The sequence below is a fragment of the Macaca nemestrina genome, chromosome 1 (genome assembly GCF_043159975.1).
Source record: "Macaca nemestrina isolate mMacNem1 chromosome 1, mMacNem.hap1, whole genome shotgun sequence".
Lineage (NCBI taxonomy): Eukaryota > Metazoa > Chordata > Mammalia > Primates > Cercopithecidae > Macaca > Macaca nemestrina.
In genome coordinates this window covers 151,843,862-151,869,557 of record NC_092125.1, presented here as the reverse complement: position 1 = coordinate 151,869,557, position 25,696 = coordinate 151,843,862, and the positions used below count along the sequence as shown (strand labels likewise).

Below are 25,696 nucleotides of genomic sequence, written 5' to 3'. Positions count from 1 at the left end.
TACAGGCGTGAGCCACCGCGCCAGGCCCTGACTTGTATTCTTTTACCATAAAATGTTTACATTGGACTGATATATGGCTAACATATCCTTCCTTCCTCTCCTCCAAGAGCCTTCTGCTCCCCTGAACTTCTCACAATTGCCCAAGAGCTCCTGCGTTCCCATGTCCCCATATGCTTGATGCTGTTCCTCATGCTTTTCATCCTGTCTACGTGCCACATTCCCATCTCCTGACAAAATCTTAGTCCTAGTGCTTCACTTAAAGTCCCCTGCTCTCTACAGCTGTCTCAGAGCCTATCTGTAACCTCCCTCCTCTCCCTCAACCATCATTTATTCAGACTCATCATTTGTTCAATAAATGTCAAATAAGAGAATGAAGAAGGATACAATAGTTTTAGGCTAATGCATTTGTCTGCCCTGGATTTACTTTTTTCCCGAGGTTTATGTTGGGTGACACATTATGACTTCCCTGTCTGTTTAAACTATCAGTCAAATTACTTCATAATAAAGATTTTGGAGAGAATGGCATTGAACCACATCTATCCCAGGGAATGTGGACAAAGTTTGGGCAACTTCTTTTTTGACGTAGTTCAACATGACACTAGATTCAGCATTTTAAACTCATTTATTTATCAAAAATGTTCCTTGCTTGGAACATGAGTTTCTTTACCACTTTAGTTTGGTAAACAAGGAAAACATTAATTCAAAGTCCAGAGAAGACAATACTCTGTTTTACCCCAGCAAGAGACAAATCAGTGGCTGGCAGGGGAAATTACACGTAGAAAAACGACACAGAGAAGATAAGGACTGGCCAGAGAAGATAAGGACTGGCCCGAGTTGTTGATTCAGCCCAATAACATTTTTTTGACATTTACTGTGTTCCAGACAGTGAGCTAGGCCCTGGAGGTAAGCAGATATATAAATACATAGGTGCAATGGATATTATGGGCATCTATACATTATATGAGGGATACAGAGGAGATAACAACTAATTCTGCCCAATGAAATCAACAAGATACCTAAGTAAGTTGAACGGTTAGCTGAGTCCTAAGGGACCCAAGTATATTTTGTACTCACTTTGAAGATGACATTAAAAACCTTAGCATTACAAAATAAATTTGGAAAATGGATCCTTCCTTCCTAAGGGTATAGATCATATGAAAAACACTTGAGAATATAGTATGTGCATTTAAAAAAAACACCCAGAAGATGCAAAATAAATGAATAGGAATGTAGAGTCTCCAGATTCTACCTGAATTCAATCTTGGTTCAATTATTTGCTAGCAGTGTGATCCTGGAAAAGTTACTTAACTTCTTTGTGCCTCAGTTTTCTTCTCTGTTAAAATAGATGATAAAACTATCTACTTCACAGAGATACGGTTAGTTATAGATGAGATAATATATGTAAAATGCTTAGCACACTTTTTGGTACATAGTAATAAAAAAGTTAGTGATTAGCATTACTATAATATAACGTAGTATAAGCCTGTGCACTATTTTTCTTTGAAATAGCCAGCATCAAAATAGGATCATATAATTCAAAGCACTTATTAATAAAAACTTAGATAATTAAAACAAAAGAAGAAATCTCAAACCTAATATGCCTTGCATCATTTATGTGTCAGTTTTGCATTTTATTCTCACTCATCTTAGATAATGAAATGAGACCAGGTCCCATAATTGCCCTTCTGTAACTAACTGTTCAGCATTCAGTTTCTTGAATTTTTCAGTGAGGTTCGTCTTCCCATTGTAATGAATTAGTGTAATGCTATTGTGCTGTAGCTTCCAGTACTGCATATTACCAGTGAGAACCATTCTCAGCAATAAATTAACTTTCAAACCTTGATGAAAATCGTGAATCCTACATTTTCTTACATTGTGAATCTTAAATAAGCACACACATACGTATGTACATATACATCCCTTTTAATAATATGTGTTATACTCTCCATTTGAATTGAATGTGTTATACTCTCCATTTGAATTATTTTTATTGATACATATAGTTATTTGACTAAGAACATTTTAGGAATACTGAAAATAATATCAATATTCTTCTGGAAAAGTCTCAAAAGTCTTTTATTTCCTATTAATTCTTTGGTTATTCCTATAAAATTCAGATGAAACTGATTATTCAACAGTCTCTTCTAGATAGGGTAAAATAAACTTTCTGAAAATCTCTCGCAAGCGGGGACTCGACAGTCTCGATAACATACCGTCCTTTCATTCTGTGCTTACCTACCAAAAGTAATCTTAGGCTTTTCTATGTAATAAAATATACTAATATATAAAAAATTATTTTTAGTAAATAAATTTATTTATTTTAATAAATAATAATACTTTATTATTTTCTAATACCCACTCAAACTGGAATAGTAAAAATTACCAAATAGACACTATTTTCTTTTCTAAAGATATTTTTTATTTTACTAAATTGGGATCATTGACTGTATTTCCATCTGGAAGGAAAGGACCTTGCCTTATATTACTATTTCTGTGTCATCCCTTGGATTAGCACAGGGCTGAGGCAGCTATGTTTTGAGAATTGAGTGTGAGGCTGGGTATGGTGGCTCATGCCTATAATCCCAGCACTTTGGGAGGCCAAGGTGGGTGGATCACTTGAGGTCAGGAGTTAGAGACCAGCCTGGCCAACATGGTGAAACCCCATCTGTACTAAAAATGCAAAAATTAGCTGCATGTGATGGTGTGTGCCAGTAATCCCAGCTACTTGGGAGGCTGAGGCAGGAGAATTGCTTGAACCTGGGAGGTAGAGGTTGCAGTGAGTGGAGAGATTATGCCACTACACTCCAGCCTGGGCAACAGAGTGAGACTCTGTTTCAAAAAAAAAAAAAAAAAGAATTGAGTGTGAGCTGCTTGAAATTCCTCCCTGGCTGTATTCCTCTGTTGTGTTCTGGGCTTTCTGCCATGTTCTTGGGCAGTACCTCACTTCCATCTTCCCATTTCCAAGTCTTCTTTTGCAGACTGACGAATTGTTTGTAATTTATTATAGAGTAATGTAGCTCTCTCGCTATCCAGTGCTGCTTACCAGACCACACCCAGAAGGACCTAGACTTTCTCAACTTGAGTGTCTCCTCTAGATTTATCTAGTTATTTTCCTCAACAAAAGAACTATTAATAAGTGATATACGTGTTGCTCCTTCCAAGAAGGCAAAAAGTCATCTTGTTTCATTTTTACAAAACAGCATAGCAGGATTTATTTTCCCCTCTCGGCTATGTAGATATTTTTTCAACAAATATGTTTAGAGTATGTTGTCCATGTAAAGCTTTATATAGAAGAAGTCATTATTTACTTCTAGAAACTCCCATCTCAGGAAGTGAACCCCAAGAAGGTGAAGCAGATAGCTACATAAATAAGTTCTAGTGTCTTCAGGAAAGAAAGAACTTTGGATGTGCTTGTGGAAACTCTGACAATTATGTTTGAGATATCATGGAGAATGGGGCAGAGGCAAGAATAGAGAGGAGTTGATGTTAACTCGATTTTACCAGAAATTAAAGATTCTGAGAACTCCAGAACTTCAGAACAAACCAATGAGTTTGACATCAGTCTCTAACAAACTTTAGACAATTATCAAAATAAAAGTAAGCCTCTTGAAAAATGGCACTGACTATTAAGAATCAGCATGGGGTCGCTAAGAACAAAGCAGCCACAGGTAAACTAGTTTACGTTTCCTCTTCAAAAGAGAATGTAACTGGATTTTTGCAAGTATTTTAATCAAAATACTCATATGTTCCTAGAAGATAAGTTAGAGATACTTTAGAATATGGTTAGGAACTTTCCAAAATGGCGGAATTATCTCTTTAAAAGTGATTAAGAATGAACTTTGGAGTCAGACGGCCTTAGGGGTTCAAATTGAAGCCCTGTACCTTATCAACCATGTAAATTTGTGAAAATTGTGTAAGCTTCCTGAACCGTAATTCCCTCAACTATAATAAGGATTAAAAATTATCTATGTCATAAGGATACTGTGTTTCTTGTGACATAATTTACATAAAGTGCTTTTTACTCCTTATTATATAAGTGCTCAATACAAATGATAGGGGTTGTGTTTTATTCCCATTATCTAGGATTGATTGATTGTTGCCAATCTGAAGAGAGGTCTCTGAGACATGCACTGGCACTTTTTTTTGCCAATGATTTGAAGGAAAGAGTTGAAATAATATTGAAATAATGAAATATTGAAATAATGAAATAACAAAAATATTGAAATAATGATATTGTCAGGCTCCTTGCCAGGCTATGTGCTTTTTCAGGAAAGGGACCTGTATTCTTGTCCTTGGTATGATCATTGCCTGACCCATAGTAGCCACTCAGATGTCTTTTAAAGAATGACACACAAAGAAATGTGGTAACCAAGACATTGGATAGCAAAATCAGGAATCCAAATATCTCAAATAATTAGAACAATGAGCCAGTACCAGAGATAAACTCTAGAATGGATGGAACACGTTGTAAGAGGCTTGATTAAACAGAATTTGGTATGAAAAAGATTTAGATGCTTTGAGATGTTTTAGTTTTATAAAAATTCGAGCACTAAGAATAATATGATGCCAACCCCTCCTCAGAGTGCATTTCCTGCCTCCACAAAATTCTAAATTATTAGAAATAGAGTCCAGAACAAGGCAGGCATCAGTACCCATGTATTTTGCATAATTAGACCACATTTCAAATAATGCATTCAGTTCTGACTGCCACATTTAGGAAAGGCATGGACAAACTGGAATCTCTCCAACATGGTGATAGGCCTTAAAAGCCGTATCATGTTATAATGATTAAAGGAATGTTCAGTCTGAAGAAAGAGGAGATGTAGAGAAAAATGATAGCCATTTTTCAAATACTTGAATAACTTTCATGTGGAATAGGGATCAAATTTATCCTCAGAAGCTTTAGAAAAAGTTCATATCAAAGAACAGAAAATTCAGGAAGGTATTGGTCAAAAATAAGGAAGATCTCTATTTAAAATGAAACTAGATTGTCTTAGAGGTAGTAATGTATTATCTTCAAAGTTATTTAATTTTAATTTACTTGGCCAATGATTACTGCTCACATATATGTGCATCCCATGTATACATCCTATATATGAAAGAAGCCTTCAAGAGTTTGCAGGTTAGTTGATTTATATAATTTATAATTTCCATATATGTAGTTATAAATGTACCTGTAAACATTTACTGAGCAAATATTTATTGAACTCATTACATGTCAATCTTGTGCTAGATGATGGGCAAGTTGAAGTAAAGGCAATACTTTGTAAGAAATTTTTGCTTGGGTGAGATATTGGAAGAAACTTTGATATTTGAGAACAAATCAATCTAAAAATAGCATAGTTTACTTGATTTAAATGTCATTAAGGAATCAAGGGTCTGAGAGAATTAAAATCCCACCTCTAGAGTACAGTACATTGACAAAATGGGATGAAATTACAAGTCAAATGCATGTGCTTTCCATCTATTTAGCCCTATATTTTTTATACTTTGTTTTGATCATGTTATACTTGCATGACAAATAATACATATAATTTTGGCATGTTTCTAAAATCTTGTCTTGCTTCTTCAATACCTGAATTCCATTTACATACATAACTATAAAGAGATATGTAGCCAACCAACTTTTTTTAATACCACAAACAACAATAAAATAAATTAACTGTCTACTGCTCCTTAGGGAGCAAAAATGATTCCCTTTCCTTAAGAAGTTTACTTAATGCTTTTCCTATTATCCTTTTCTCTTCAGAAAAAGTAAAAGGATCATAACTAACAGATGTATCTGATTTGCTATCAGAAAATTTAAAAGCAAAATGTGCAACATACAACATACACAACGATGTTCATTTTGTTCATCAGAGTTTGAGAACTCTGATTTTATTTTCTCCTCTGCCTTTTGTTTTGCAAACAGTTGTTTTAGAAAAGGTGAAAATACAGTAATTCTCTATGTTTAAATAAAGCTATATTTTTAAGACAGGAACATAAAAAGAGCCTATTTTTGTTAAATGGTTAGATTTAATTAGAAGAGGGTGATTCTAAAAAGGAAACAAACAGAAAGCTGTAGAACAGCCCAGTCCTGCTCACTGCAGCCCAATCCTGATTCAGCAAATAGGTATTTGCCAGTAGCAATGAGCATTGTGTACTACAATGACGGTGCTGCTGAACTCGATACTGTTCCCACACCTCAGTTAGTCGGGCCCAGTGCGTGGGTAAATCATGAAGTCACCGGGTACTTGAGCAAAATATTGAAAGCAATGGAGGTTATGAGGGTTTAGAGACAGGTGGAACTGGCTACCTGATCACAGCCACGCCCAACTTTTAAAATGTACCTGGCAACAAAATTCATGCCAATATGACACCTGTCTGCTTAGGAAATTCCTGACGAAACACAGAAGGGCAGGCTTGGGATCTTAATAGTGTTGTGACTGTATTTCCTTAGGAGCCTCTCTGGAAAAGGCTCAATACTCTTTTCTCACTTGTTTGCCAGTTGGAATTTGAAGGGAGCTTGATAACTGTGTTCTATGTGGATCCAGCATTACAACTGATAAGGTAAGGGCAATTATATCTCTTTGTTTGATCATTAAAGTCAGAGTATAAAGAAATCTCCTCCTACTCCATCTTCCCTTTCAAATGTAGATTACTAGGGCAATCTTGCCAGTGTATTTCAGGATCTTGAACTTGAGGGATAGAATTGTCTGGTGCCTGCTCTAAAAAGAGATAGCCAGCCCCTGCAATAACTGTCGGTACAGTTTCTGGCTAATGAAATGCAGAGAAATGAGGAAGACGGTGAGCTGTGCTTGTGTGGTAACAGGTGATTTCAGAGGAAAATGTCAAAGCAGCTCATCTCCCAAGGCCCTACATGATGATGTTTTAGTAGCCACTTTTATTCAGAGATTTAAATTTATGAAAAGAGAATCATAATGACATCTTAATTGCTCTGAAGATGTCTTTTCAAAAGAATTGTCACAGGAACAGTTCCTTCAGAGGAACAGAGAAACCAAAGGAGATGGCTTTTTGTGAAAGAGTTGAGGAAAGCCTTCTGTCCTAGAAGTTAACATTTATGGCTCTCTCTGGCAAATAATAGTCTCCGTTTCAAGTCCATTATGTTTGATGAGGATTCAAAAAGTCTTAATCGAATCTAGCAGTCATTGCTGCCTCTTTCTTTCCTAATCTCCCTGATTTTGAATTATGAGATCTTTATTTCTTAAAATAAAACATCATTTGTTAAAGACTTTTCAAAATTAAGACTAAAACCATCACAACTAATTGTTTCTTGGCATCAAATAAACAAATTTTTAAAGTTTGATAAATTGTTTGTAAGCTCTAATCAAGTGGGTGGAGTCATAAAAGAGGGGAGGGAACCCACTGAAACAATATATGTAATTTGTTTGCATTAGTATTTGAGATAATTATAAAGCAAGTGTTCAAAAGCTGTCCTTTATACCAGAAGGGGGAAAGATAGGAGAGGAAAAGCATAAGAACACCCAGCCATTGTCAGCTGCTCTCTAAAATATTGCTGGATTCACAATTGTCGAACATTAGCATTACTAAGAATGCCGGGGACAGAGTGTCACGTTGAATGTAGAATGATGACTTCATAGGAAGGCAAAGCTGAGGATATGACCAGTTTGCAGTCACAGAAAAATCAGCTTTAATTAATTTGAGTGCCAGCTCTGTGTATAATTACACAGCATGAGAGTTTGCATGCAAATGCAGAAATGCTGATTGTTCAAATACTTGCACTTGCTCATTAATACGTTGGGACTAAGCAGGGCTGGCAAGCAGACAGGGTACGGCACACACGGTGCCTGCAGGCTAATTTGTATTATACTGTAGTTAGCAAACAGATTTCAGATGTTTCTCCTTTCTTTAAATAATAAGCACAAAAATATGTATGTCATTTTCATCGGTGACATACCTTGTTTTCTTTTTGATTAAAATAAAATGTTTTGGGTTTCTGCAAAAGTGTTGAGGGTACATTAAACATTACTAGAACACTGATTTATAACCATTTGATATCAGTAACATTGATGCCAGGTCTGGGATATTTCTATTTGACATTTCATGTAATTGTCCAAACTGATCATATTTCATAATTGGTGAAACTATATTCAAACAATGTAAGTTTATGATTAAATCCCATGGATGAACAAAGGGAGAGACACAGCTGTATTGCCTACTTGTTTGTCAAATCCAGTATCTTGTAGCCAGCATTGGCTAGGTCCAGAAGCTTCAGTAGGACTGATTTCTTTGTGAAAGTACCTAATCCTAAAATGTCCTGTGGTGAGATTTTCCATTCTGACCACTGAATCTTTTCAGAGATCAGCTTCAACCAAATGCCCAACTACCTTGACAACACCCTAGGGGAAAAAGTCTGCCTAAATCACTATGCCAGGAACATCTGACAATTTATTAAGGAAATTGCATTAAAAAAAAAGGGATTTGCCCAAGTTCTCCAAATCTGGTACTACTATCAATGCTGTCAGTTTTCTTGCCAACATTTCAATGTGTTTCAGTTCTACAAATATTTATACAGCACCCATTTCTGTTAGACACTGGAAAGCAGAGGATATACCATAGTAAGCCAGATAGATACAGTCTCTGCATTGGCTATCTCTTTTCTCCCAGGAATTGTCTCAGGAAGGAACCTAACTCAGTTCCCTGGGAAATACATGCTTTTAGCAGTCATTACCTTGGGGAAAACCCACATTACAGAAACTTGAATCTATGGCCTTCCATAAATACAGTTTTCATAGTCCTTCTGGGAGCCTGACTTGCTCTCTGATATTCTTTCAACCCTATTCTTGTGTAAGATGAAGGAAGCTACCTCTGCCTTGAGGGTTGAATGGAAATTTAAAGGATATGTGAAAGAGTCAATCAGGCAAGCCCAAAAGTTTCAAAGGAATAGATTGAAGAGGAAGGCTGTCATAGCTTTCCCTGAAAGCCTATATCTGTAAGAATAGTCATTTCTCAAGGAAAAAAAGGTGAACATGCATGTAGGTGGATATAGGGCACTTTACACCATTGGGTCTAACCAAAAGTAGGCAGGCATCTACCTACGTGTTTTCACTATGACCAGCTGAGGAACACCAGCTAGACAGCATCGCCCCTTCTTTCTAAAAAATCTGCCAATGTACATGTACAAAGATGGAAGGTGACAATAAAAACACTCATACATACCACCTAAGCTTCCACTTCACTTTCAGAGTAGTCATAGCCTTCTCATGCTACATATCACAAATATGCAACAAGGAAGAAGAAAATCCAGGATGGTGAAAGAACTCAAGGGTATCTTCATGATGTACAACACAGTAATTTCAGAACAGTGGTTTTCAGAGAATAACTATGAATTGCAAGTACCCTGAGCTCAAACAACTTTTCCATATAGCTATGTCATGGTCAGACACACATGATTAGGAAACAAAAGAAAAAGAAAAAGAAAAAGAAATTTCCAAAATATGTATGAATTAAGAAAATAACATCTTGCTGGAATCAAAATATTAAAAAATATTTGCTATGTGGATTATTGGTATCTTTACCAAGGAGAGTTAAAAAACATCATAGGGGTTTTTGCCTATAAGAAATGAATTCTAATGGGGTTATAGTAATATATGAAAGGAACCATATTCACAGATTATGCAAGTAATTTAATAAAGCTATTAAGGGATAGGAAAGAAAGATAATATATTTGTAAAGAAGAAAGAAGAGAATTTATTCTGGAGCTAGAAAATTTTCAGGAAACCTGAGAAAACTCTAGCTACAGAGATGAAGAAAGCATGTAACCCAGTGTAGAAGCACAACACACTGGGGTAGTTCAGGATGGTCAATCGCCCTGATTAATACAGCGTGAGAACCACAGAAAGAATGAAAGCAGCCAGTGAGTCAGCAATGATTAGGTCAACAAGAACTGTTTCCTGAGATTTGTGGGCTGCAATATGTATTCCACAGAAGACATATTTCAAGGACATGAGAAGAATGAAGGGGAGAATAATTTAAGATAGCAAATGTGAGGAATCTGTACCCAGAAAGTGAAGCGGAAGAAGCAAGCAAGGAAAGTTTTAGGCAAGTGGAGATTTGACGATGTTTGTAGAAGGGAAGAAATTAGTGGAGCAGGGGCAATTCGAGTTGTTAGGGGAAATATGTCATTAATGGAACAGGAGTTGGGGAGAATCCAGGTAGTTATATGCCAGCTAGAGAGTTTTGTTTTCTGTTGTTGTTGTTGTTATCTTATTCCAAGAGAGAAGGACAGGAAAAGAGGATGGTGTCAGGAAATCTGAGGTGGAGGCGAGGAAAGTTATGAGAGTATGTGCTAGATGCCTTTGGTCCGGTGTGGACATTGGTGAGATCATCTCCTGGGAAAGTAAGTATAGGAAAGGGTGGAAATGACATAGAGATAAAAACAACTTCATTCTCGTGCTGAAGAAAAGGGAGAGCAAAATAATTTAAAACAATTTACAATGAAAATGGGTAAAAGAAAATGTAAGGAGAATGAAGAAATGGAAACTGGTTATTGTAAAGTTTCACTTAAACATTAACTTGTGCCAAGGTTAAATGAGTAATGAGTCTGGACTTGGGATTACCTAACAGTCTCTAAGTTTACATTTTCCAATATCAGCACACAAAAAGTAATGGGTTTTTTGTTTGATGTTTGTTTGTTTGTTTTATTTTTAGTTTAGTGCTCTTGTATTCTACATTAAGGAAGGAAGTGTGGGGCAGATATCTGCATATGAAATACAGGAGGCCAGTAAGCCACAAAAGAGCTTAGTCTTTAAGGAAAAACCCATCATCTCTCTGGAGCTACCCCTTCCCCTGCTTATCTTTGGTCTTGCTGGTAACAGTAAATTTATTTATTTAACTATGTGAGACAAGCCTGTATGGGGATGCTTAGGCCTCCCTTCATCATCATACTTCCCCTCTTACACAACCCAGATTCCTGTTGGCTCATACCACCTAGGTGAAACACCAAATTCAGGGCAGCTATCTCCTAAAAGGCAGTTAAATCTAATACCTATGCATTGCTTGGCAAAAAAGGAAGGCCCCAAAGGTCTGATTGTCTGCTTAATGGGTCTGGAATTACCATTAACATTTAGGATAGGTGCATTCTTAGGCTTAACTGGCTAGTCTGGTTTTCCTGCCTCAAGACAGAGCATAGCATATCAGTCCCTAAGTGGCTGCCAGTGGACACAGGGCATCCGCTGGGAGTGGCGGGCCTGGGTATGGTCTAACAGGGGCACTGAGCATTGAGATTCCTGGAGAGATTGGTGATAGTGGTATGTGGATGTCTGGGCCCTCAAGGACCAGATAGTAATCAGTAGGAAAAGGAACAAGACAAATATGGTCTCAGAATACATCCAGCCTGCCATTTGCTGCTGCTTCCAATTTCCTACTTCTTTGGTCCTCTTTCTCTGCTTTCCTCTTCCCCACCTTTCCCAGATCCCAAGTCTAAGGGTCCTGTTGACCAGGTAAAAGAGTTTGTAACATATAGGAAATAGAGAATGTTGAAGATTTTTAAACAAAGGAATGAAACTCACCTTAATTCAAAACCAAGGATTTCTTGAGGAGCTACTTTATATCAGGCACTGGAGTGTATGTGGGGGATTTGAAGATAAACATGTTAGGCCTTTTACTTAAGGAATTCATCATCTAATGGAAAGACAAAACTGTTAAACTCAAATGCTGGATGACATAGAGGCACTGAAGAGAGGAAAAGAGGATGATGACAGCAAAAGACACTTCTGCAGAAAAAGAAAAATACTAGCAAAAGAAATGTCTGAAGCAAATGCATGTATATATGGGAATGCACATAAATATGAACAAAACCGTGTTTTTTTTTTTAGTTTTATTTATTTATTTATTTTTTGAGACGGAGTCCCGCTCTGTCGCCTAGGCTGGAGTGCAGTGGCGCCATCTCAGCTCACTGCAACCTCCGCCTCTCAGGTTCAAGCAATTCTCTGCCTCAGCCTCCCGAGTAGCTGGGATTACAGGCACCCGCCACCACACCCAGCTAATTTTTGTATTTTTAGTATTGGCCAGGCTGGTCTTGAACTCCTGACCTTGTGATCCACCCGCCTCAGCCTCCCAAGGTGCTGGGATTACAGGCGTGAGCCACCACGCGCAACCCTGTGTATTATTTTTCTCACTGCAATGTATAAGGTTATTTGGATGCAGAAAAGCCTACAGGTGTGCATCACCATGCCAGACTAATTTTTGTGTTTTTAGTGGAGACAGGGTTTCACCACATTGGCCAGGCTGGTCTCAAACCCCTGACCTCAGGTGATCTGCCCACCTCTGCTTCCCAAAGTGCTGAGATTACAGGCATGAGCCACCGTGTCAGGCTAGGAGCAGCTCTTAAATGGCTAAATTCCTGTAGCCAGGTCAGCCTGTGAAAGAACAGCAGGAAGTCAGCCTATAGAAAAGAGGTGATGGGCTGGGCGTCATGGCTCACACCTATAATCCCAGCACTTTGGGAGGCTGAGATGGGAGGATCACTTGAGGCCAGGAGTTTGAGACCGGCCTAGGCAACAGCAAGATTCCATCTCTATAAAAAATTTAAAAGGTTATATAAGCATGGTGGTAGTCTCAGATATTCAGGAGGCTGAAGCAGGAGGATCGCTTGAGCCCAGGAGTTTGCGATTTCAGTGAGCTGTGATCATGTGAGCTATATGCACACCAGCCTAAGAGACAGAGCAAGACCCTGTCTCTAAAAATAAAAATTTTAGGGCTGGGCATGGTGGCTCACGCCTGTAATCCCAGCACTTTGGGAGGCTGAGGTGGGCAGATCACGAGGTCAAGAGATCGAGACCATCCTGGCCAACGTAGTCTCTACTAAAAATACAAAAATTAGCTGGGTGTAGTGGTGCACGCCTGTAGTCCCAGCTACTTGGGAGGCTGAGGCAGGAGAATCACTTGAACCAGGGAGGTGGAGATTGCAGTGAGCGGAGATAACGTCACTGCACTCCAGCCTAGAGACAGTAGAAGACTCCGTCTCAAAAATAAAAATAAAAATAAATAAAAATTAAAAAATTTTTAAAATGTTTTTTAAAAGGGATGGAAAAGAGGATATAAATGGTGGAGATACCTTAGAGGAGAAATTGACAGAGTTTTGCATATTATTGCAGAGAGAGACAGGAAAGCTGTCATACTTGACTTTAAGGTTTCAAACCTTGGTGATGACATTTTTGAAAAAATAGGAAACACAGGAGGAGATGTAAGTGTGAGAGGGAAGATAACGAATCCAATTTGGACATAATGAGTGTTTTAGGTGCCAGAGCTTGTCTTTCCAGAGAAGAGCAGAGTGCAGGTAGAAACCTGTATTTAGCACTGAGGAGACTCAGGGCTAACAGCAGAGCTGTGGGCATCCTCTGCAGACAAGACCCAAAGGATAGGTGAGATTGTCAACGAAAGAGAGAACAGGTGAGAAAAGGGCTACGGAACAAACTTTTAGATCACATACACATAGAATGCAAAGAGGAAAGAGACAGAAGTTGCAGTCACACAGTTAAAAAGAAAACTGAGAATGTCCCAAGAAAGGAAGAAAGGGTGGAGAGTTTCTGGAAGCAAGGCCTGATCAGGTAACAAGGAGGAGACACAGACAAGGAAGATGGAATATGAGAATATTAGATGTCACAATGACTTAGTCATGGATGACTTTCAGGAGAGAAATTTCATGAAGAGATTTCTCTTTATAGGAAGAGAAGTCATAAGCTGGGTGATAAGGACGTACCAAATGGTTCTAATGTATTTTAATATTGAAACAAAAGCAAAGCATTAAGCTTTCCAGGGGTTTAGCCCTAAATTGGAGGAACAGAAGATAAGAAGTAGGGACTACCTCAAAGGGTAAGGGAAGTAGTACCAATTTAACTTGGTCTGCTGCACCATTTTACCCAACCAGAGGCCTGTTGTAATCCTGGTTTCTCTCAAGCTGTTACTTCCCATCCTCAAGTGAAGGTGGGTGGTGGTTAATGGGGAAAGACTTGATGACTAAGGTTAATTATTAGAAAAATAAATACAGTGTACAATTATCTGGGGGGAAAAAAGGATGACTAAGGCCATAAATCCACAATTAGGCTCTTCCTACAATTCATGCTTAGGAATTAAAGGAATTTTCCCCTAAGAATGTCATCTCCACTCCACCCACTGTTCATGGTCTATTTTATCTTTCTGAATACAGTCTATCCTCATAGGAGAATGTACAAATTTCTTGTTTAGTATGGCCTGCCCATAGGAAAAGACCTTGATGATAATCCTTTCAGTGAAAGTATGTTCCTTGGCTCCTGGTAATTTTTAAAGGCTATAGAATTCTCACAATAGCTTTGCTATCTATGTACCTAATTCAGTGGTCAGTCTCCTGACCTTATTATACTCAGTTTAAAAACCATGATAATCTGGACAATCCTAAATGAATGTGCATCTTTCCTTGGCTTTTGCTTGAATGTATGTCGTTGTTGTTGTTGTTGCATCCCCATGTTGGATGCTCAGTGCTCAGGTCTACCCCAAGCAATCTGATAACAAATAGCACCATATTACCTGTGAGTAGAATATTATTTTTGCCCTATTCAAATACTTTTTTTATTAGCCACCCACAAACCCTCTTCAACTACATACAGATACCTGTTTAACTGTGCAGCTGAGGTGTGGTATCTAACTTGCTGGAAGAGAATATAATTATGTTTTTACCTAATAGGTAATCTCTGTGTTATCCAAGAGTTATGTATGGGGAATATGAATTATCCATGTGCCACATGAACAAAGCATTCAATTGCACTTAGCTTGTGTTCTTCTTTTCAAATATAAGTAGCTATTTTAAATGCCTACGCTTGTTCTCTATTTCTTTTTAGTTGTAAGAATATCTCTGCCACTTACATAATTTTTGCAAACTTTTAATTTTTGTGTATATGTTTGTGTACATATACACAAACACACACACACATACACACACGCTCTGAAGCACTCAAGGAGGCACCTTCATAAACTTGCCCTGCATGGTTGCTGGTTTATCCATCAAAGAAATCATTACCAAGAGAATGCCTTGCTTTATATGCTTACTAAATTTTTTAAAAATGCTTTTCATTATATTTATGCAAACATAACTTGGCTAGCTCATAATTTACCAAATGCAAGCATTTGTCAGGGTTATTTCCAATCACTCAGAAAAATGTGCCTTTGTATATTTTGATTATTTAAAGCAATATTGTTTCCATTATGCGTATCTGTTGCCAGAACAGCATGACTGTCTTGACTGAATGAGGAAGTGGGAATGCTCTTAATTTTCATACATGCATCTGCAGAAGTACTTTTGATTGTTTAGCCAATGCACAGATAATGATGTAGGCATAAATGTTTTTGCACACATTTATTTTCCTTGGCACTTCAGAAGAGAAGGGTAATGCAAAGGGTAATTACATATACTATTTTTTGCATTAAAATTTACATACATCTATAGATATATATAGTCTAAATTGTAAGCTGAGGAAATGTTTAATATTTTGAAGCATAAACATTAGGATGGACTCCTTCTATAGAAATCTCTGTTATGTGATCACATTTTATTTATATACTTCAGCTAAACAGTTTTCTTTCTTTATGTTTTGCTTTGGGCTTGTATAAGCTTTCTACCAAACTCTAAAGTTCTTAGCGATCAAATAGTGCCATTCAAACTTGCTTACCTTGCCTTGAAACACATCAACTTACTTGCTCATTAGATGGGTCCATTATTTTCCAAGGGGACAGGAAAGGAAAACAGACAAGGTATTAGAGACCACTCTTCTGAATATGGTCTCACCATAATTATAGAATCAAACATTTTCTTTCTGGGTTACTATATTTTATTGAATCTAAGATGCTATCAATGGTAAGATGTACCCTTACTTTATATTCTAAAAAGAAAAACTAAAACTCTGCCAATGAAACTATGATATACTATTGATTGAACAAGTTATCCTCATTTCAGTGAAGTCATTAGGGTAATATAAAAGTAATTGTGGTATTTGCCATTAAAAGTACTGCAAAAGCAGCAATTACATTTGCACCAACCTAATGGGAGACAAGATCCATTTTACAATGGATAAAATAGGCTTTATGGAATAATTTAGAGAGCTTTAGCTCTTGGGTATAGTATGTTAACTATATCAGCCAACTCAATGGTGCTCCTTTCCTGCAAGAGACTATCTCCTCTATTCAGTGAGATTTAAAAAATGTACTATGGATTCCAAATTGATTCTGCTGTTTCCCATGTACAGAGTTATCAAGAAGATATTTTATCTTTTAAGAGAGATGACTTTGGCTTGAAGGAAGCAGAATAGTATAAAAAGTAAACACAAAAAACAAAACAAAACAAAAAACCTTAGTGTTTGGAGTTTTGTTTTGTTTTTTTTTTTTAATTTAAACTTTATTCTTGTTTCTGTGAGTCCTTAGGCTATGGGTTGATTTGGCTGACACATGATTTCCCTACTCACTGTCTCCTCAGTTCCCAGTTTTTCTGCCCATCAGTCTGTCTTCTGCATACCATTAAGAGGCATTTGAAATTTTGAGGGGGATTAAATATGCCTTAAAATATCATTATAAAACAATATTAAAAAATGGTCAACCAAGCTTTAAAAAAATTTTCAAAACATGTTAAAAACTATCCTATTCCTAACAAATTATTGTAAAATGTATACATTGATAATGAAAGAAGTAAAGTCAATTGTTTGGCTATCAGAGAAGGGACTTACAGAGAAATAACTGGTTCCCGACCCCCTCACCACTTCAACTTGATTTGATTAGTTGATTAATTATGGCTGAACAACTAATCACCTGTGGCCTGTCTCCTTATCTGTTTTGGAGATAGGCATTATGAGGCAAGAAACAAAGCTAGGGGGAAATATTAAATTGCAATTTAATTGTTCATCACATATTGCATATCAAGATATTTTCTAACGTGTCAGATTCTTCTGGCATTATAGGCAATATTCACTTACTCATCACTCATCCATCTGTTAAATAAACCCATATGAAGCACCTCACGAGTCTCAGGTACTCTGGATAGAAGGATGAACAGTGCTGCTTCCTATAGCAGTGGTTCTCAAACTTTTTGAGCTAAGAACCCATTTCTACTCTCAAAAATTATTGAGGATTCCAATAACTCTTGTCAGTCGCGGTGGCTCATGCCTATAATCCCAGCACTTTGGGAGGCGGGCAGATCACTTGAGGCCAGGAGTTTGAGATCAGCCTGGCCAACATGGCGAAACCTCATTGCTACTAAAAATAGAAAAAATTTGCCAGGTGTAGTGGCGCACACCTGTAGTCCCAGCTACTCAGGAGGTTGGGCTATGAGAATCACTAGAATCTGGAAGCTGGAGGTTGTAGTGAGCTGAGATCATGCCACTGCACTCCAGCCTGGGTGACAGAGAGACACTACTCAAAAAATTAAAAAAAAAAAAATCAAGAACTTTTATTTTTTGTGAGTTACATCTCTCAATATTTACCACATTAGAAATTAAAATGAGAAATTTTAAAATATTTAATTGTTAACTCAATATTTATGAAGAAAATCAGCCTTGCACAGATACTACATGCAAAAAAGGAAGAATATTTTAATAGCCTTCTCAGATAAATGTGCTATTCTTCTTTGATACTGAATAAAACTTTGACAAATAGTTTATTAAAGGTTAGTTGCGAGGTGGAATCTGAAACCATATCAATGAACATTTAAAAATCTGCTGCATTAAAACACATTGGTTAATCTTACATTTTGAATAGATATTTAACCAATATACTACATGCATGATTTTGCAACATCATGCATTGGTCATTTGGAAAGTATTGTTTCACTGAGTTATGTAGATTTCTCATATGTCAGCATATTTCATAAAACATTTTAAAGGAATCACCACTGTTAATATCAACACAAAGCTTATCAGAAAAGTCTTTACATATTAGGAAGCTGTAAAGTTCACAGTTACAGGTACAAATTGTTCTTCAGGTTACAATTCTTGTCTGCACGTTTGGATTTTATCATTGGCAATAAGTACTATTGATTATTTTCCTTGAAGTGATTTGGCTTGCTTTCATTCATTGTTTAAAAAATATCTGCACAACACCTAAATCTGAATAACCATCGTTAGTCTGTCAGTTGCTTTTTAAAGTAAAAATGGTATTTCATGAAGAGAGCAGCTATGTCAGGTTATAACTCAAACATTTATCGCATAAGTGCTTTTCCTCAAGACAGTCAGACTTTGGTAGTCAGTGAAAGTGCTTTTTGCATGCATCCATTTTGTCATATAGAATATTAAAGATGTATATTCAGAGATTTAGATTTCATAAAATTAACAATGATTTCATTGTTTTTAAAAAGACATCCTTAATTAAAATTGGTATTTTTGTTTGTTGTTTGTTTTGTATTGTTTTTGTTTTTGTTTTATTGCAAGTGTGAGGTGGCTATATGACTATAGTGCTACATATGGTTTGGTGCCACAGTTTTAATTTATGCTAAGATGTTAGCAGTTTTTTTCTATCATCATTGCAAATGTCAACAGAGTGAAAAAGGCAAATAATGTCTTAGTATGATATTGAAAATAGATTTGACTTTATAAATCCCCCTGAAAGTGTCCAGGGACCCCAGAGGATCTGCTGACTTCACTTTGGGAACCTACTCTAGAGATTCAAAGGTTAAGGGAGAAGATAGATTAATGAACATGAATTTTCAGTGATTTGTAATAAGTACAGTGATAGAGGAAAGCAAAAAAATATTTTCAGAGCACTTTCTAAAGGAGAATACATATGAGTGTGATACTGAAGAACACCCAAGTGTCAGCCAAGTAAAGAAGGAAGTCTTTGGCTAATCGAATCCTGTGCCTGGGAATATGATTTCTGTTTTCATTTTACCAATGCTTTCTAAAGTCTAAAGACATCTCAACCATATGGTTTCTATATGGCAATTGGATACAAAAAAAGAGTATGCCCAATCAAGTAAAGCCATTAATAAACAATTACCATTCAAGGTTGAGTTGCTATGGGAATTTGGAAGGAAGGACCTGGAGAGCTGCATGAGATTCCATGTTGTATTGCATAGACATTTTTATGTGGTAAGCCAGATGTCATCTTTCAAGTACTTTTGGGCTCTGTGTCCCAAAAGAAATGAATTCAAATCGGTCTTCATCAATGTGACCTGACAAGATGTCATTGAACTATTTTAACTAACACTGAAAAAAGGTGAAATTACTGACATGGATTGAATTCCTAACATATGACTTGGTGACCTTACAGATATGATTATATTTAATTATCAAATAATTCAATAGGTATCACAATATCCCTATATTTAAGACCAAGAGACTGAGGATCAGAGACATTAAGTAATACGCCAAAGGTTACAAAAGCACATAGTATATAGAACTGGCCTCTAAGCCAGCTGTGTCTAACTGCGAAATCACTGTTCTTTCTCAAACTGGGATATATATAACTGGGAACAGGCAGAGTTGTATCAAGTGTAAGATAAGCCCCAGAAAACACACTGCTTATCATGCTGGAGCACCAATTTACCTGGATAGTGGCTTTTTTTTTTTTTTTTTTTTTTTTGAGACAGAGTTTCGCTCTGCTGCCCAGGCTGGAGTGCAGTGGCATGATCTCAGCTCACTGCAGCCTCTGCCTCCCGGGTTCAAGTGATTCTCCTGCCTCAGCCTCCTGTGTAGCTGGACTACAGGGATGCACCACCACTCCGGCTAATTTTTTGTATTTTTAGTAGAGATGGCGTTTCACCATGTTGGCCAGGCTGGTCTCAAACTCCTGACCTCAGGTGATCCACCCACCTTGGCCTCCCAAAGTGCTGGGATTACAGGCATGAGCCACCATGCCCAGCCTGATAGTGGATTCTTATAATTTTTTTTTAAATTAAAAAAACCCAGATATATAATGAAATGGAATGAAAATTATTTGAAGATGGAGACTTCCAAGGCATTCCATCTTGAGAGGGAAGGACCTAGGATCTTCCTAGAGCATCCAAGAGTCAGAGTTCATAGTCCTCTACATTGATGGAACTTTTGAGACACATCCTGAGACATGCATTTTTATGTCAGACAAACCAATGTGTTTTGCCCAGTAACTAGACCAAATGCTGTTCAGTTAGTGTGCAAAGCAGTCTAAAAGTGCTCCTATTTCCTGATTGTTGTGGGTATAACACACATTTCTAAGCATGTTTCACAGATGTGACATCAGCATGTACCAGAAGAGGTAAGGTTAGAAGGGAAGAAACAATTAACTCTAATATTTACAAACAGCCACTAATGGTCAATGATAGTGATGATGATGAGAATGAGTATGATGAAAATGATATTTTCTGAGTATCTACCATGTGCTGAGCACTATGCATAAATTCATCATCTTAAGTAAACTGCACAACGATCTTGTAAGTTGATCTTATTGTCCCCATTTGTGTATGTACCCAGACATAATACTATGCATTTGTGTTATCTCAACAAGTCTGTGAGCTATTATTATCCATATGCTGCTGACAAAAAATTGGTCTCAGAGTGGATAAGTAATCGCCCAAGTTTATACAGTAAGTAAATGATGGAAATACGCAAAGACTCGGAGGTGCCTGTCTCAAAAGCCCTAGATCATTCCATGCCATGCTGCCTTGATATTAGGTAGAGATACTGTATTAGTCTGTTCTCACGCTGCTAATAAAGACATACCAGAGACTGGGTAATTTATAAAGAAAAAGAAGTTTAATGGTCTCACAGTTCCACATGGCTGGGGAGGCCTCACAATCACATGGCGGAAAGTGGAGGAGGAGAAAAAGCATGTCTTACAGGGCAGCAGGCAAGAAGGCGTGTGCAGGGAAACTGCCCTTTATAAAACCATCAGATCTCATGAGTCTTATTCACTATCACAAGAACAGCATGGGAAAATCCTCTTCCAATGATTCCATTACCTCCCACCAGGACCCTCTCACGACACGTGGGGATTATGGGAGCCACAATTCAAGGGATGAGATTTGGGTGGAAACACAGCCAAACCATATCAGATACCTATATAATTTATCATTTAAATTTGGATACTTTTGAAAGTAAAAGTAGATACTACTAATAATTGTGCCAGAGCAAGAGACATAAATTAAGATTGCCTCAGAAAATAAGGAATAGTTACCTCACTATTAGGCAAAGATAGAGGCTGAGTGGTATCAAACTTCTTAAAAATATATGCATCAAGATATTTCTTTATTTTAAAATATTGACTAATCATTTCACCTCAAGCAACCTTTTATCGTATGGGGCAGAGCAGGGAGAAAGCACATATGTATGCTTAATACTCAAGAAATAATTTTTACCTAGCAATTTATAGAGTAAAAAACATGCATCATTTTGATACATTTTTATACACAATATAATAGAAGTCAGGTACAAAACTCTAAAGGGATAAAGAAGATTTAGAAAATCCTAATTCAGTTTTAGAAATTAATGAATGTGGCACTTACTATATGCTGAAATATTATAACTTACTGACGGAGGGGAGAGAATTTTGAGAAGTGTGCTACATACTTCAATATTTCCTATTTCAGAAATAATCCTGTAACAATAACTTGAGACAGTTTTATGTAATTGTGGCAAGTAGTCACTCCACCTTGATTCAAGTACAGGTTTGGGCACTTTTTTTTCTTTTGTAGTTGCTTCTACTCAATGTATCATAGGTGTAAGTCCTTAATTTCTCTCCAGTAAAAGAAGAATAGCTTATAATTTCTTTTGTTTCTTTTTCTTTGATGCAAGAGTTCTCTCCTCCCAGTTTTTAACCTGCTTTGTTCAGACATTTTTTCTGCTCTTTTTTTTTCTTTTTTACTCCTCAGTAGATTTACATAAAGTTAAGTGACTTAAGCTGTTTGTGACATTATTTTTGGATTTTACTGCTTCTTGCTTTGGCTGCTCCTGATCATATCCAGATTTATTTTCTAGAGGAAGCTAATTTAGTAAAAAAAAAAATTTTTTTTTTTGGTAAAATAAGTACTATAAGCTTTCAACCAAACAGGGCACTCAAATGTACAGAAGAAAAAGCCACATTTATTCACAAACAGATGGGTTTTTCTTTTTTCCTTTTTTTAATTCTAAAGAGACATATATATATTCTTGAGTAATACAATATGTACTAGCTTTGAACAAACATTTTATGCAGACATTAGGTCTACACAGGAGAAAAAGCACCAGCTCAAGTAATATAATTTACCACCGTGAGATTTTTCTGTTAGTGTGTATATGCATCTTGTAAATTCTTGTGCTTCAAGTTGCCTTTCAACCTTTTCAAATCATCCCTATGAATCTTTTCAGTTGGCTGGATATAAGAAAAGGAGACTTTTCTCATGAATGAATATGAGAGTTATTATGTTAAGCATGGAGTAAGAGTGTGCTGAGCACTTAATGCGACATGACATGCCTGGTACTCCCCACAAGCTTACCTTCAAAAGGATGAGACAGAGACAAATATAGCTCTGCATACATGTCAAATGGCCAAGTGCTGAGGGGGAAATATCTCTTATCCCCCTGCTTTTTTTCCATTGTCTCTTCATGAGACCAAGGTCACAAAACCTAATGAGGAACAGAAGTCAAAGGAAGTCGAGTTCTTAGGTCCCCTGTACAGTACCTGGATTATAATTAATAGCTGAGGTTTTGAGGCCAACCAGATCAAGAAAGGCAAGATGTTCTGTTCCCACAGGCACCTTTAAGCTTAGCAATGCTAAAGTTAGGGATAGTTTGCCTCTTCAAAGCCCCACAGCATCGTAATTGCTCAAGGTACTGAAATATATGATATCATTTCATATGAAAATGGGGCAAGGGCAGAGAGAAGAAAGACTCAAGTGATAGAAAGAGAAGAAAGAGAAGCATTTTACTATTATATTTTTATACTAATGACCTTCACTTGGTCTCTAACACAGTCTGTCAGATCTTAAAAGTTTATTTCTAGCCTTAAAGAAAGTAGCTTGAACAGTTCATATTTCTGGATATGGCAGGCAGTGTGGTAAAGGAAAAAGCAAAGTCCCTGCAGGCAGAGAGATGTGTGCTTGATCAGTTCTGCTATAGACTTTGCATGACCTTAAGCAGCTTTCTTAGATTATTCGAGCTCTATTTTGTTATCTGTAAAATGGTGACAATAATACTTATTTCCCGGTGTTATTCTGAGTACTGAATGAGTTCTTATACCCAAAGCATTTAGTACAGGGCCTGCACGAGTTTGTGTTCATTCACTGGGTATTGCTATTGTCATTAAAAATTTAATTTTATTCTCAGAAATTACATTTTATTACTGTCATAACCTTATAGACCAATAACAAACAGGGTAATCTGTACCTTCTCCTCCCTGTGTGGCTGGCACTTTCAGAGAAAAATCTCTTAAAAGGAAATTAAAGCAGTGCAACTACCTGTGATTTGTCAGGGTCATATAAAAGAGCTATACACCACCACCACCATCAACAACAAAATCAGTATCTAAGAACTGGATTAATCCAGGTTTAAAACCATCAAAAGAAGCATAAAAGGGTAAAACCACAAAAATCATTACATATTCTGAAAAGTATGTACAGAAGGTAAATTACATTTTGTGTGTGTGTGTGTGTGTGTGTGTGTGTGTGTTTTGCGGTAATAAGGAGGATTAAAGTAATATTTAAAGTGGTTAAGAAATCTGGACATGGGCTCAAATGCAACTCCACTATACAGCATTTGATCTTCAAAATAATAAAGTGTTATTTAGTTTTTGATCCTCAGTCTTCTCATCAAAAAATGGGAATAATAACAGACTTACTTCATAGGATTGTCATGAGGCTTACATGGGATACTGCATGTAAAGCAATCACTAAAATCCTGCTTTAAGGATGAAATCTTGTTATTAGCATACATGAGCCTTTTGCCTCTATTTAGCATGGGTTGGTCATGTTGTCTCCATTTTCTCTTCTGGCTGTTTCTCTAAATTATCAGGACTTCCCAAAGCCAATGCTTGGGAATGTCTGCTTCTGGAACATTTTAATGCACTTGAGAACTCCCTGAGAAAGAAGCATTCTAGAGTGTAAAAGTCATGAGCCAGTTATATATGATTCTTTGGTTAAGTCCACAGGAACCCAGTCTGGGCTTCTCTCCTTTGGAAAGAGGTACAGCATGGCTCCCAAAAGGCCAACTACAAGTCAAAGGTCATGCATGATGTTTTGACTTTTCACCATCAAAATTCATCTATCAGTGAGGCACAGTTCATATGACTAATCTTGTTTGATTTGGCAATGAAGTGAAATGTCAATAGGCTTCCTATTTTGACTGAAATTATTAAATATACCAAAGGGAATATTACATGTGTGTTAGTCATCCCAGAATAAAGATGAGCATACATCCCTGAAAACTTCAACTCCGCTAATGGGATAAAGGATCACCAGAATATTTTATATTTCAAATGCATACTTTGTTCACATTCTTGCTTCACTTGGAGAATTGTGTCACTGTTGCCAAAGTCTTGGGTTTCCTTTACTCCATGCCTGGATTCTCCATTGACACTAATGGGAATTTCACCTTCTAGCACAAGACAATATATGGAACTAAAATGACAATAGCAGAAGGAAAATAATACATTTTGTACATTATGCTACAGAATATTTTTTTGACTGTTTCTGTTATAGTCATTGACTATTGCTAAGAAAGAGCCATTTGGAAACCCAAAAACATATTGTCTCTGAGGCTAGTCTTTTGAAAACATACTTTTACCCTTACATGTCATCACAAATTACATAAAAGAATAATTATAGATCAATCTACATAGTTTTAATTTTGTGGTTGGTTAATTATAAAAGCATACCTCTCTGGCACTGCCATTAGTCTATAAGGTACGTGTGTCTTGCTCTGTGGCAAGGTCAGAGTGCAGTGGTGTGATCTCGGCTCACTCCAACCTCCGCCTCCTGGGTTCAAGTGATTCTCCTGCCTCAGCCTCCCGAGTAGCTGGGACTACAGGCATACGCCACCATGCCCAGCTAATTTTTGTATTTGCAGTAGAGACGGAGTTTCACCATGTTGGCCAGGATGGTCTCGATCTCTTGACCTCATGATCTGCCTGCCTTGGGCTCCCAAAGTACTGGGATTACAGGCGTGAGTCACCACATTTTGGGAGAAAAGATTGTCCATATTTTCTTAAGGAAACATAATGCAAAATCTGCCATTTACTGAAATTAAAAGTATGATGAAATTTTTGTAGTTCATGTTCACACATTAGCAATAACCTGTAGAGCTATGAGTTGATAGAATGTAGCATTAAAAAAAAAAAAAAATCCTCTGTGAAAGAAGAACAGATACAAACCCCATTTATATGAGTGACCAAATGTCAAAAATGTAGTAAAGTAGTTTGTGGACTGTCCTGTTCATTATTTTGCTGACTTGGAAACCTTAAAGTGTTTTGTATCCTTTTCATTATCTATAAAATTATGAATTGTAATGGAATTTACACAAAAATCCTCCTGGAGAGTGGAGACTTTACTGCATAGTCAGCTTTGCCTTATAATCCAATCTTCCCCAATGCAGTTGGTATGGCAGTTGCCAAACTCAAACAGCAGGATCTCTTTTGTAAAGAAAAGTATGAATTTGAGCTACAAAATGAGCAGAATATTTTTCTATTACTCTGGATGTTTCCTCTTGCTGAGTTTACATGAGAAGTCTAGCAGGAGATGTTATTAAACAGCCTCAGAAATTAGCCCCAAAACAAT

General features: G+C 37.0%; 1 protein-coding gene across 25 annotated transcripts in view; it reads left to right on the top strand.

The window, feature by feature from the left end:
* Positions 1–25,696, top strand: part of LOC105482716 (adhesion G protein-coupled receptor L2) — a 684,023-nt gene that overhangs the window by 383,299 nt on the left and 275,028 nt on the right. Inside the window, exon 5 of one of the 25 annotated variants that reach the window (XM_071090577.1) lies at positions 6,488–6,549. The exons of the other annotated variants lie outside the window; for them this stretch is intronic. The gene's annotated coding sequence lies outside the window, so the exon portion shown is untranslated. The remainder of the gene's footprint in view (positions 1–6,487; positions 6,550–25,696) is intronic. 25 annotated transcript variants of the gene reach the window in all.